Below are 11,513 nucleotides of genomic sequence, written 5' to 3'. Positions count from 1 at the left end.
TTTGAAGTTTTTTTTTCCAAAAACACACAATTTAATCTTATGATTTTTTTTAAACCTTTAAACCCACTACTGTTTACTTAAACTAAAACGAATCAACCGTGTGGGTTGCGTGTGTGTAGTACATTGTGTATCGCAATCGTTTCGTGTATCGTATCCAGATGCCAAATGCGGTAGAAGCAACAAACCTACCGAAATATTCGTGTAGGTGATCGTTTGATCGGATTAACGCCAGTAATGATATATCAATTATTTCATTTGAATCTTACCGTGCACACACAGACACCACAAACAATCGCGCATACGTTTAAAGACTGATCGAACAAAAAAGTGTGTATCATTTCATTTTCTGTCTGTTTTGCCCGTGCCCCATTCAATCTGTGTGAAACGAAACCGATCAATTTCCTGGGCCTTGTGGCCACGGCGCAGCGCTGTGTGCCCGTGTATGTGTGTGTGTGTGTGTGTGTGGGAGCCGCTAAATGTCCAGCTAAATCGAAAAGTCATTCGTTTGGGATGATGATGATCTTTTCGTCGACGAGTGACAGTGCAGAAATCATGGACTACCATTACCCCGGCGAGCGTGGTTCGCGACACACAAAAGCGCGCTTTACGGGGATTAAAACGGGGCGCAATCCTTTCGTGTCAGCGCACGGGGAGCACAACGGCAGGCGCAACCCATGAGCACGGCACCATCCATGGGAAAAACCGCGGCGACGGAATGAATGAATTCGAATTATGCTCTTCGATACGGCTAGAAGAATGGAAAACTATTTCACGGATAAGCGCACGCGGCGTGCCTATTCATCGTTTTCCTCCCCATTCTCGGTGCTTTTCCGTACACTGCTTGTTTACTTAGGACCATCCTTCCCCTTGTATGTGTATGTCCCGATTGAATCGAAAGAATTAAAGCTCTTTTATTTGATCACAGTTCGACAGCAATGTCTTGATTTAAACACTGTTTTTTAACTTTGTTCTTCCCTTTGTTACTCTGTTCACCCGTGTAACATTCTTCATTATGCTTCCAGTAAATGGTTCCGTTTTTTACCATCGGAAATCGAACCGCAAAGGGGTGGTAGGATGAAATAAATTGAACGAAAACGAAGCGTAAGACAATGTAGCTTTAATCTCGCAAACCCGCGGACATGCCCGGAATGTCCACCCGCGAGTGCCTGTGTGCGCGCGCGCGTCCCGTTTGCCCACGATGAGTGCACTGTGTGACCGCAGTCATCTTCTTTTCGGCTGGCCACGGTAGAAACCGCAAACTGCGACCGTAAACGAATGGGGTGAAACGCGAGCGAGCATAAAAGAGCGAGCGAAGCGACGCTTTACTCATAAAATAAATATTTCCTCACTTCACGTCGCACGGGGCCAGCCGATTTGGCAGGGGCAGGGAGATAAAATATGATACCAACATGCCCCCGGTGTCGTTTTCGGGACCGTATCGTCGGCCGATGGAGCGCCGCGCGCACGCCGGGCCAGCACCGGGAAGCCAATGACTCAAGGCGATCGTGATGATCGAGGAAGTTTTGCATTTTGATCTTCTTCTTCTTCATCTTCTTCTTCCAGCCTCTACGCTTCGTCCTCTAGCGCACGGGGAAATGAGAGTTTTAGGGCGGGCTGGCATCCTTTCGCGGGTGTAAAAACATTCCACCAAACCGTGACGGAATGACGCGGAACGGGCCCTGCTGTCGCCAGGCTGTCGTGGTTTTTGCGGTCGTCGGTATGGAACGGTTAAAAGCAACGCACTTAATGTGATGATTTTCGGTGATGAGGCATTAACTATTCTTATCCTTTCTTGAAGCTTCCCTTCGAACGGCGGAAGCGTGATGTGACGCGTTGATGTGTGTTTGTGTGTAAATGAAAGGGAGAGAGAGAGAGAGAGAACCACAAAAATTGAAGAATAAATGCTTACCCTTTCAAAGTGTGGAACATGGTTTGTTTTGTAATTTTTATGCTCGTGTAATGGAAAGTGTGAAAGAATCGCGCGCCAGTCAACTGTTGTACAGGCCCCTCCATTAGAGGCTGGAAAGCATCTTAAGCAAACTATGCGCAACCGCCGATGACAACTGTAAAGCTTTGATGAAAACGAAACATCTGTAGCATTACCAAATGGGTTTTTCTTATGGTGCCCGTTTCGCTGCCTCTCCGCCAGTATGGGTGTGGAATGGAGCGAAGAGAAGCATCTGCGCGAGGGAGAAAAAAAGCTCCCAGAACATTATTAAAAGCATTAAATCATTCGCGGCCCAGCGTGAACCTCGGCGTAAATGCTAATAGTACTGTTTAAGGCTTACTCTCATGCTGTGTTTATCGGGTTATTAAACCACCATGATACCGCTGCCGCTGCTGCTGCTGCTGGGTTGTACCTCGGGCCGGGCTTATTCACGCCGATCGAACAGCCGCGAACGTGGATGGGTTTCCGTTTTTTACGACTGGCTCCGAACGGAATGGTCATCTCGTTCCGCTGACACACGATCGCACAAGATTGTACAAGGTACGCTACGGTGGCGGCAGCGGCGGTCGACAACCATAGAACTCGTTTCCTTCTAAAGTGTTGGTGAATTCCACTGCACCAACTAAGCCAAACTTTTGTATAAAAATAAATAAACCAGTTCCCCGTGTTGGTTCGAGTACGGTGCGGTGCGGGTGTGCCTTAAGGTGGTTACAACAACCATTTCCAAGACACCCTTCCTATCCCCCTACTCGTTTGTCAATCCAATGCGACGCGGCAGATCGAAAGTGAAGCTAAAAAGCTTACAGCTACACGAAAGACTTATACCCTGTAAATGTCAAGTGACGAACCCTTCAGGCCCGTTGTTACACAATCGTCTTTTTCGACTCGCTGCCGTATTAATCCTTTCGGGCCATAAATCTACCGTGCTACTGGCCACTCTGTGAAAGTGGGTGACACATTGTGATAGATACGATGGAAATTGACGCTGAAATTGATCTATCAGTCATATTTTAATCCCAATTTTTTCTCTCAAGATATTGGAAACGATGATGACTGATCTGTGCTTAGAACTGCTTGGCCTTGAAAAATGTTGCTTCAAAGTCCTCACAGCAGGTGGCTGGGAATTTGGTGTTGAAAAAGCAGACAGTGAAGCATTTTTCTATGAGGATTTGTTTCGTTTGACATTATGCTATACGTTTCAGTGTAGCAAGGAAAGCAAATTACGTTACTTATTTTCATGTTTTTTAAAACCCTAACGAAACGCATCAAGTGAATGATAACGTCGAAAACAAGAGAAATCAATTAGATAACGAACTGATAATGGTTTCCCGTGCAAAGCATTGACGTCGTCTTCTATGGGAAAAGTAAAGCTAAAATCGGTGAATAATAATGATTCATTCATAAAATATCTTTGCTAGACATGGAGCTTTCAACATGAGTAATCAGCTCATACTAATCAAAAAAATCAGTTTTATATTTCTATTTATAAAATACATCTCAAATGCCATATGAAGTAAGTGAAATTGATATTTTTTAGGTTTAAACAAAAAAACTGTAGCTTGCTGTACTGTATCTGCGAGGTTTTTTTTAATTTTTTTTTTTAACAAACGACAACCATCCATTCACCTGGCTAGCATCCCTTTGCCAGCCAGGCAGAATGCCGCCGATACCCTTAATTGGTGCACATCGTTTTTTCGGTTGTTTTACTGATAACGCCGTTTCGTTTGGGTTTGCTGCACGGTTACGGTACGGGCGGGAAAGCGTCTCGACCTTTGCGGTAGGCACCCATCGGAGTGAAATGATTAATAGGCACTTTAAAACGTTTAGCCCGTGTTAAATGGCGAAATCTGTCTTCGCACGAAGCGTGGCCGAAAATCGGGTCAATCCTGAAGGTGGTGAAGGTTAATGAAGGAAGATTGTGAGAACGCTGGTACATATGCATGAAAGCCAATATGCAAAATACATGAAAGGGGTTGAGAGAAAGGTTCAACACAAGATTCAATGGTCGGAAATTTCAATGAATATATTTTAGAAATAGTTTGATGATTTTGTTCAATAAATAATAATTGAAAACTTAATGAAAAAAAAATTCAAGCAATTTTTTTCAACCTATACTGATTTATTTAATTGGTGCAAAATGGTGACTTAAACTAAATAATTGGTGCAAAATTGTTTGTGGTTTTTATTAAAACCTCATTCGTATAGCGCTTCATGTAGCTACCAACCCACTTCCTCATTGGCGACAAACCACACGAATGCCATCAACAAAAAGAGGATACAACAACGCTTTCCGCTCTCACGACAAAATGTCATGCCGGAATCGGTTGGCCGTCATTTAAATTAGCATAAATTAATCGACTGCAGTTTCTCATTAGCCAAAAACAGCAGTGCGGCAGTAGCAATCGACAGCGATCATGCATCCCCGGCTGTTGCGACGCTCACGTCTTGATTACGTTACGACCAACGGTGGCGTTGAGCTGGGCCCGAAAATTTGCCGATGGCATCCCGCACCCGGTGACAGTTTCATATTTTTGTCTACCGAACAAACAGAAGAAAAAAACATTGGCATCAAATCTAAAAGCAAACTGTTCCTTTTTTCCTTCCAGCGCAATATTCCCTAGGGGTTGAAAATGGACCGGTTTGCGGTTTTGCCGCACAGACATCCTGCACGAAGGCTGCAGAGCGACCACTGACATGGGGGATTTTGAAAATTGAGACTTTAATGGAGACGCTCACTAATCAGAGTGACAAATTGAGATTCGGTAAATTGATTCCTGCCACCCGCAGGAAATGCTGCAGGAGAGCAAGCAAAGCAACAGATAATAATAACAAAAAAGGAGCAAACACTGTGTGTATGAATTTCTACCGAAAAGGAAACACGACCACGAAGCGCCGTGCTGAAAAGAAATGATCAACCATACTACACCGATATATATCCGCGCTCGATAGCATATTAATTGAAATGTTCCACATAAAGAACGCAAGATACAGTGCCTGTACGCGATGTTGCCGGTTAAGGGGCGAGGGGAACGGTTGAAAAGGGGCAAAATGGCCCACCACAAAACAGCTAGCTCGGGGAAGCAGGGGAAGCATTTGATTGGAATCTTCGTTTGCACAGGTGTCATCGTCCTTTTCGCCCGTCCCCAGTGTCTGCACGGGGCCAAAGGTGCATAATTTATGTTACCTTGCTGCAAAGTTAGCTCCATTGGCTGTTACAATCGCTTCGATTAACCTCATGAATCATACCGCCGGGCTGGGTCCGCGGGAATATACAACGTTTTGGTCCCGATAGTTCGTGTTCCGTGTTCGATGATGATGCACCAACGGCGGGTTTGGCATCCTCCACTGCGAGGAGGGTTGAAGCGGTCCAAGCTTATGCCGCGGAAACTGCTTGCTGTTGAACGGGTGGGTCTCCTTCACTGCCAGCTGGCAGTTGTGGATCGCTAAAACAAACACACAGCATCTCCCAGACGCCACGGGCGCTTGGGCCACTAGGGTGAGTCCAGGGTGCTGGTTAAGAAATACTATATCGAAAACATATTAACTTATCAATAATATTTATTAAGACATAAATTGTTGTTCGTGAATATTAAAATACACAATATTTTATTATTTACGGATGCAGCGCGCTGTGTGCATGCGGAAGGTTGGGAAGATATCGAAGAAATTATGGAGCAAATCGAGAACCGGCGCACGCCGCACTGTAGCGAAAGCGTGGGACATAATTACGGTTTCAAGATTTATTTTTTGCTTCATTTAAAAGCATTTCAAAATGAGAATATATTATATTCTCACATTAAAAAATGAAATTCGAGTTTCGTAGGTTTAACTGCAGATTTTATTGATTTTTTAATTGTATGACAGGACAATTAAAAGACATCTTTTAATGATCATTTATTAATCATTGATTTTAAGTAGTTTTATAAATTTTGTATTCCGCTTTCATACAAGACAATTTTTTTGTTTTCATATTCAACATGGATTCATTGTAAAAAAAACCCGCTATTGACAAATAACTTTGAAATAAAATCAAGGAGCCTAATGGAGCTTAAGGACATACATTGAACATTATTTGAATTTTTTTTATAAAGATGCTTAAAGAAAAAATTGTAAAAATTTTATTTGATTTTACTATGCTTGAACTCTCTGTGTGCTTCATTAAATGTAACAGTAATTAAGCTCAAAAACAGTTTGGCCATACAAAAACCTACAAATGCACACTTTCCGCTGACCGTGCAGGCGCTTATCGCCTGCACATATTGCGCTTGCTTCCTCGGTGGTACCGAACGGCATAAAATGTAATCGCGCACCAGAACCGTTTCAAATGACGATTCATCCGTTCCTCGATCGGTGGACAGAAGAGCCCCGTTCCGTTCCGTGGGGCCAATACTGGGCGTAGTTTTAACACGAACGCGCATCCCAAAAGGGAACTGCACGACCCCCGGGAACAAAAAAGACACACGCGAAGATGACCGCACCAACCGGCCCAGACCCTTCCGCGGACCCTCGTGAGCGATCGTGGCCAACATGCAAACAGTTTTCAATCTACAAAGTGATATTGCACCATCGTACGGATTCACAAATGGGAGGGAGGGTATTGAAATCTCTCCTCCTTAATCCTCCACCGTGCTCCGTGCTTTTTGCCATCCCAGGGGTGGTGTTTTTTTGCTGTTGTTGTTGTTGGTTTATATTTTTAGCTTCCTTCCAGAGCCCATGGGTGGGGGATTACGTTTGGGCGAGCTTGAGTGTGTGGAATATTACTGGAAGGCCCCCATGCCCGGTGGAGCCCCTTGTGCGATGGCGTGGTACAGACTTATGTTATTATTTTACCAACTCCTTCTTTGCTCTTCCCTTTCTAGCAACATCGAACAAAAAAAAAAAGACCCCAACCAGCGTAAAACGAACGAATCACGACGCGTTTTGGCCTCGAACCCGATCAACCGAACACCACCCCCGCCTAAAATTGGCCCGCATCGTGAGACGACGGTAAGTGAGGGGTAAGGGTTAGGGTTGTTTGTATTAGCTGAGAATCTTGCCACGATGAGCTCGATTCGTTTGTCCGTTTTTTTTCTTTCTTTCGTTGCAGTACTGGTAGTGTCTCTTTCTTTTCACCCTCGTGCGAATGAGTGTGTGTGCGTTTGTGTGCTGCCATCTTCAACCCACAAGTGGGCAGAGAACGTTAGGGAGGTTTGTTGTTGCTGCTGGGAAGCAGTTTATGTGCGCCATTGCTTTATTGGGCCGATCGATCTGACCGTTCCTTTCGTTTGGTTGGGTCGGGGAAGTGCGCTTTAATTGAGCTGCCGGGAAAGGATGCGGATGAGAAAGCGGGGTAAGTAAAGGCTGAAACTACACGGTCGTAAGTTTTTCGTACACGCGTACACGATCACGCGCGTTCGGCGCAGCCAAGCGGGGACGGTGTTAAGGCAAAGGGGAATGCAAATGAAAATATTATTATTTATTGAACATGATACTTACAACTTAATCCATATATCATATCGAGCTTGCAGCGGCCCCGTACAACGGTGCCGCACTTTGATTGGCTTCGGTGGTGCAGCCTTCCGGTTCTTCCCCTGTCCGCCTTCGCTTTTTGCGAGAGGCGACGAATGCGGTATGTGACCGCTTTTCCTTCTCAGGGTTCTCTGGGCGGTCGCACAAAAAAATGGGAAAGAAAAGATAACTCGGGTTAGTGCGATGCGCTTCCACGAAGTACCACCGGAACGGAACGAATTAATTTACATTCGACGCTGCAGGAACCGATTTCCCACCGGCGAAGATAGTAATGGACGAAAGTGCACCAATACACACAACCGCAACACACACAAAGCACCACATACCAAAATATTCTGCACCATTCTCGAAACCGAAAATTATCTAAATAACTTTATTTACACACCCCGATCATACGGAGCTCGAACGAAAAAAAAGCAAGCTTTATCTCACGAACCACACGGCAGACTCTCTTGTGCGGCGGTCAGCAGGCATTAATGTTGACTGAACCTCTGCAAGCCCCGCACGACCACTCTCCCCCCTCCCCCCCGACCCCCTTACGCGTGTATTCTCCTGAAACGCTTCGTTCGCTTTCGTGTCCCGGGTGGCCCACCGGGAAAACATGGACATGCGTGCCTCCGCGGTGGCGTTGATTACAGCCCCGAAGGGAAATTGCATCGCGCTTTAGACTTCTTCTCCCCAGCCCAGCAAGGACTTTTCGACTGGTTCTTTGTGTGCGTGTGTTTGAGTAAGGCTGCTAATATTTATTTCCATTCTCTTCTCTCTTTCTCTCTCTATTGGAAGATTGAACAGCTTGGCCCCACACATTACGGTCACGTTTGCTCCGGGATGTTCTTTTGTTTTCGGGGATAATGAAGGCTAATGGAGTAGGGCCAGTGAGTTTGGAAAACGTGTGAAGACTAGCTGGCATGGTGCGAAGGTATGCAAATCGCTTTGCTTGTAGTGCAGACGGTAATTGTCTGTCTGCCGAATTGTGTCCGGTTTCGTTGCATCAATTGTTGGAACATATTTGGTTAAATAAAAAAAACTGTAAGAGTAAGTCAAATTTAATTATGTTTTGAAATTTAAAAATTTTCCTATATAATTTTAATTTGAGATTCCTTATGATATAACAGGTGTATCAATTTGGTGAATTGTTTCAATAAAAACATCAAAATATTAATGGTGAGTAAAGAAGTAGGACATAAAATACACTCAAAATATGTTCCAAAAGCAGCGCCTCAGCGAAGCTCAAAACTCATCCCAGGCAGGAACAAAACGGCACAAAGCGGAGAGGCAAACCGACAACGATGACGCAGCGTCCAGGAGAGGATGCCCGCGGGCGAAAACGTTCTGTGTTGCCTGTTGTGTTGCCGCGCGAAGGTCCGGTGCAGCAACAAGGAGAGGAGTCGTCGCCGGCGTCGAACCGGCCACAGAGTGTGCCGGAGGTCCGCCTGTAGAACTACCGCCACGGCTCTAAATAAAGACGTTTCGTGACCATTAAACGTATCTAAATAAGGGTTATTAGTCTTGCTTTCGCACCGATTTTGGCGTATTATGTTATTATTGTTTTATATTTTACCCACTATATTTCATTTTTGCCGTGCCAAGGCAGCCCGTGGCGGCTGCTGCTGCTGCTCCTGCTTCAGCTCTGTTTTTGTTGTGTGAAGGTTAATGGTTCTTTCGGGCGCACTCACACGTCGCTTCCACTTCCCTTCGGTAGGCACGCGGGGAGGATGCGGTTCACGGAACGGAAGATTGAATTTTCGGACCCTTTCTCGGCCGACAGGCCGTGCCGTGCCCGGGCCAGACCGAAAACCTGGCACCGTGGATGATCGATACACACATTTTTCAGAACACTTCCCTTTTTGTTACCTTCCGCGTGAGGCAGCGGCCCCAAGCCCTTCGGCTTCCCCTTTCCCGCCCAACCCGCCCAGTGTTGGAAGGTGTTGCGTTGTGAAAAGCGCTGTGGCCAAAACCACATATGCGCTTGATTGACTTCATCCCCGAGAGCGCGCGCGCTCGTTTGAGTGTTAGTGTGTGTGTACACTGTGCGGTCAAAGTCAAACCGAGCTGCCACGGGTTTTGTCCCGTGCTGTCGATGTCTTCTTTTCATTCCCGCACCAGCACTCGGAGATGATCGGAAAGGTGCTCGCAATGGGAAAGGGGGGTTCGGTTTCGGTTCAGTCAATAATTTTGAGGCGTGAGGAACACCAACGTCGATAATTACAAAAATGATGCCCGGAGAAATGGACGCGTTTTTCCTTGCATCGCCCGTCGCCCGATTCGTGCGGCCCTGGTGTTGTACTACGTGCGCGTCCCACCGCCCACCGTCCCACGCGTCTCTCGCTTTGTCCCTCTTGTCCCTTTCCCTATGACTGTCCCGTAAAGCCCCGTTCCCGGCGAAGGCGATGAGTTTTGGGGTGGTATGAATTTATGATTGTGTGATTGCGAAGGTTGGCAGAAAAAAGGAGTGATAGAGGGATAGAGATATATAGAGAGAGGGAGAGAGAGAAAGAGAGAGAGATATATAGAGAGCGAAGGAGAGAGAGAAAGAGAGAGCGAGAGAGAGAGAGAGAGAGAGAGAGAGAGAGCAAAACGTGGACACCACACCAAAGGTCGATTTATATGTATTGTTCTTTTTTTTCTCCCTTTAGTTTTCTACTTAGGGCCTCCTGTGACGTGGCCCTGTACACTCATTTTCGCAAGTTTCAGCCACACTGGCTGGCGATGCTATGGGGTCAAACCGTTTCATTGCTTTCGTTCTTTCGGTGGCTGAAATATGTGACTATTAGCATTAAATTGAAAGCAATCGGGTACAGAGCGAGAATGGCAAAAACGGAAGGCCCGTGGCAGAGCGATAGGGAGTGAGCCAAGGGACGCACGGACGCCAGAGGGTAAGTCTTTTCGGAGTTCGATGGGCACACAATCATACGAGGTGGTCTGTAAGTGGAGTCAACTAATTAACTGCAATTCTGACCCCTCTTTGAAACGGTGCATCTTCCGCGTGTATGTCAGCGGACAGAGAGAGAGAGCGAGAGAGAGGCACGATTTGCATCGCCAAATTACGATTGCAAGCCAAATTTACCGGCAGCAGTCCGGCAGCAACGGCAATATTTGTTAATTGGTTGCATTATCGTATGCATAGAGCTGAATAAAGGCTAAATTTATGCTCGTGCAATTGGCCATGATCGCAGGCTCGATAATCGATAAAGCTTCTTAAAATAATGAGAATTTATAGTTAAAGTCAATTGAAGCTTTATGGGTGATTTTGAAGATAAGAAAATTTCAAGGTACAGACACGAATTACTTTAATGTTCTGTGGGCAAGCACTAGCCGCACACCAACTCATTCGTGACTGGAGTGATCGTAACCTTTATCAATGTTTGTTTAATGATCGAATGAGTGCGTTTTCTTTTCTTTTTCTTGTTTTGACGTATTAAACCGGGCCATAATATGTTGCTTTCGAGCTTAACTTGATTTTGCTTGCTTGTTTGTGCTTTAGATATTAACATTATTTAAACATCTTTTACCATTCGCCTAACAGAAAAATCCATACTGGAGGACAAATGTATCGTTGAATGAAAGGATTTATTTAAAGTATTGACATAAAGTATTGACATAAAGCTACTACAATTTAATGTATTTTATTTTACCCAAGCCAACCACCAGCAGAGAGCCTACAATTAAAAGGCACAAATGTTGTTTGCGCATTCATTTACACACGGGAATATTATGCCATAAAACATACCGAACAAAGCGATCACACGTAACACCATCTCCAAAACTGCCCACGGTTCCCACTGCACACGTCCAATTCGGCTATAAAATAGGATATTACCCTTCTCCTGCCTTGTTTTCTGTTTACAACCATCCTGCGAAAGCTTCCCATCGCATGCAACCGAGCACCTTCATTCCACGCGTAGTATAATTTAGTTGTAAACGTTTCGCTTTTTGGGACGCGCACGGTGGCTTTATCGCGCAGTCCGCCCTGCCCCGCCAGTACCAGGGGCCCAGATCCTGCGATCCTGCGACGCGGTCTGTACCACGGTCGGCTGCTCCCTGGTGGTCGTTCCGT

The 11,513-nt window shown here is 45.6% G+C and overlaps 1 long non-coding RNA gene across 1 annotated transcript; it reads right to left on the bottom strand.

The window, feature by feature from the left end:
- Positions 1–6,664: 6,664 nt before the first annotated feature.
- On the bottom strand, positions 6,665–7,917 carry LOC133393405 (uncharacterized). The gene is made up of 3 exons (XR_009766143.1): positions 7,685–7,917; positions 7,424–7,587; positions 6,665–7,245 (listed from the first exon to the last, which is right to left on the bottom strand). It is a non-coding gene; the product is annotated as an uncharacterized LOC133393405 (long non-coding RNA).
- Positions 7,918–11,513: the final 3,596 nt, after the last annotated feature.

Source organism: Anopheles gambiae, chromosome 3 (assembly GCF_943734735.2).
Source record: "Anopheles gambiae chromosome 3, idAnoGambNW_F1_1, whole genome shotgun sequence".
Classification (NCBI taxonomy): domain Eukaryota; kingdom Metazoa; phylum Arthropoda; class Insecta; order Diptera; family Culicidae; genus Anopheles; species Anopheles gambiae.
This window is presented reverse-complemented; position numbering and strand designations above follow the sequence as displayed.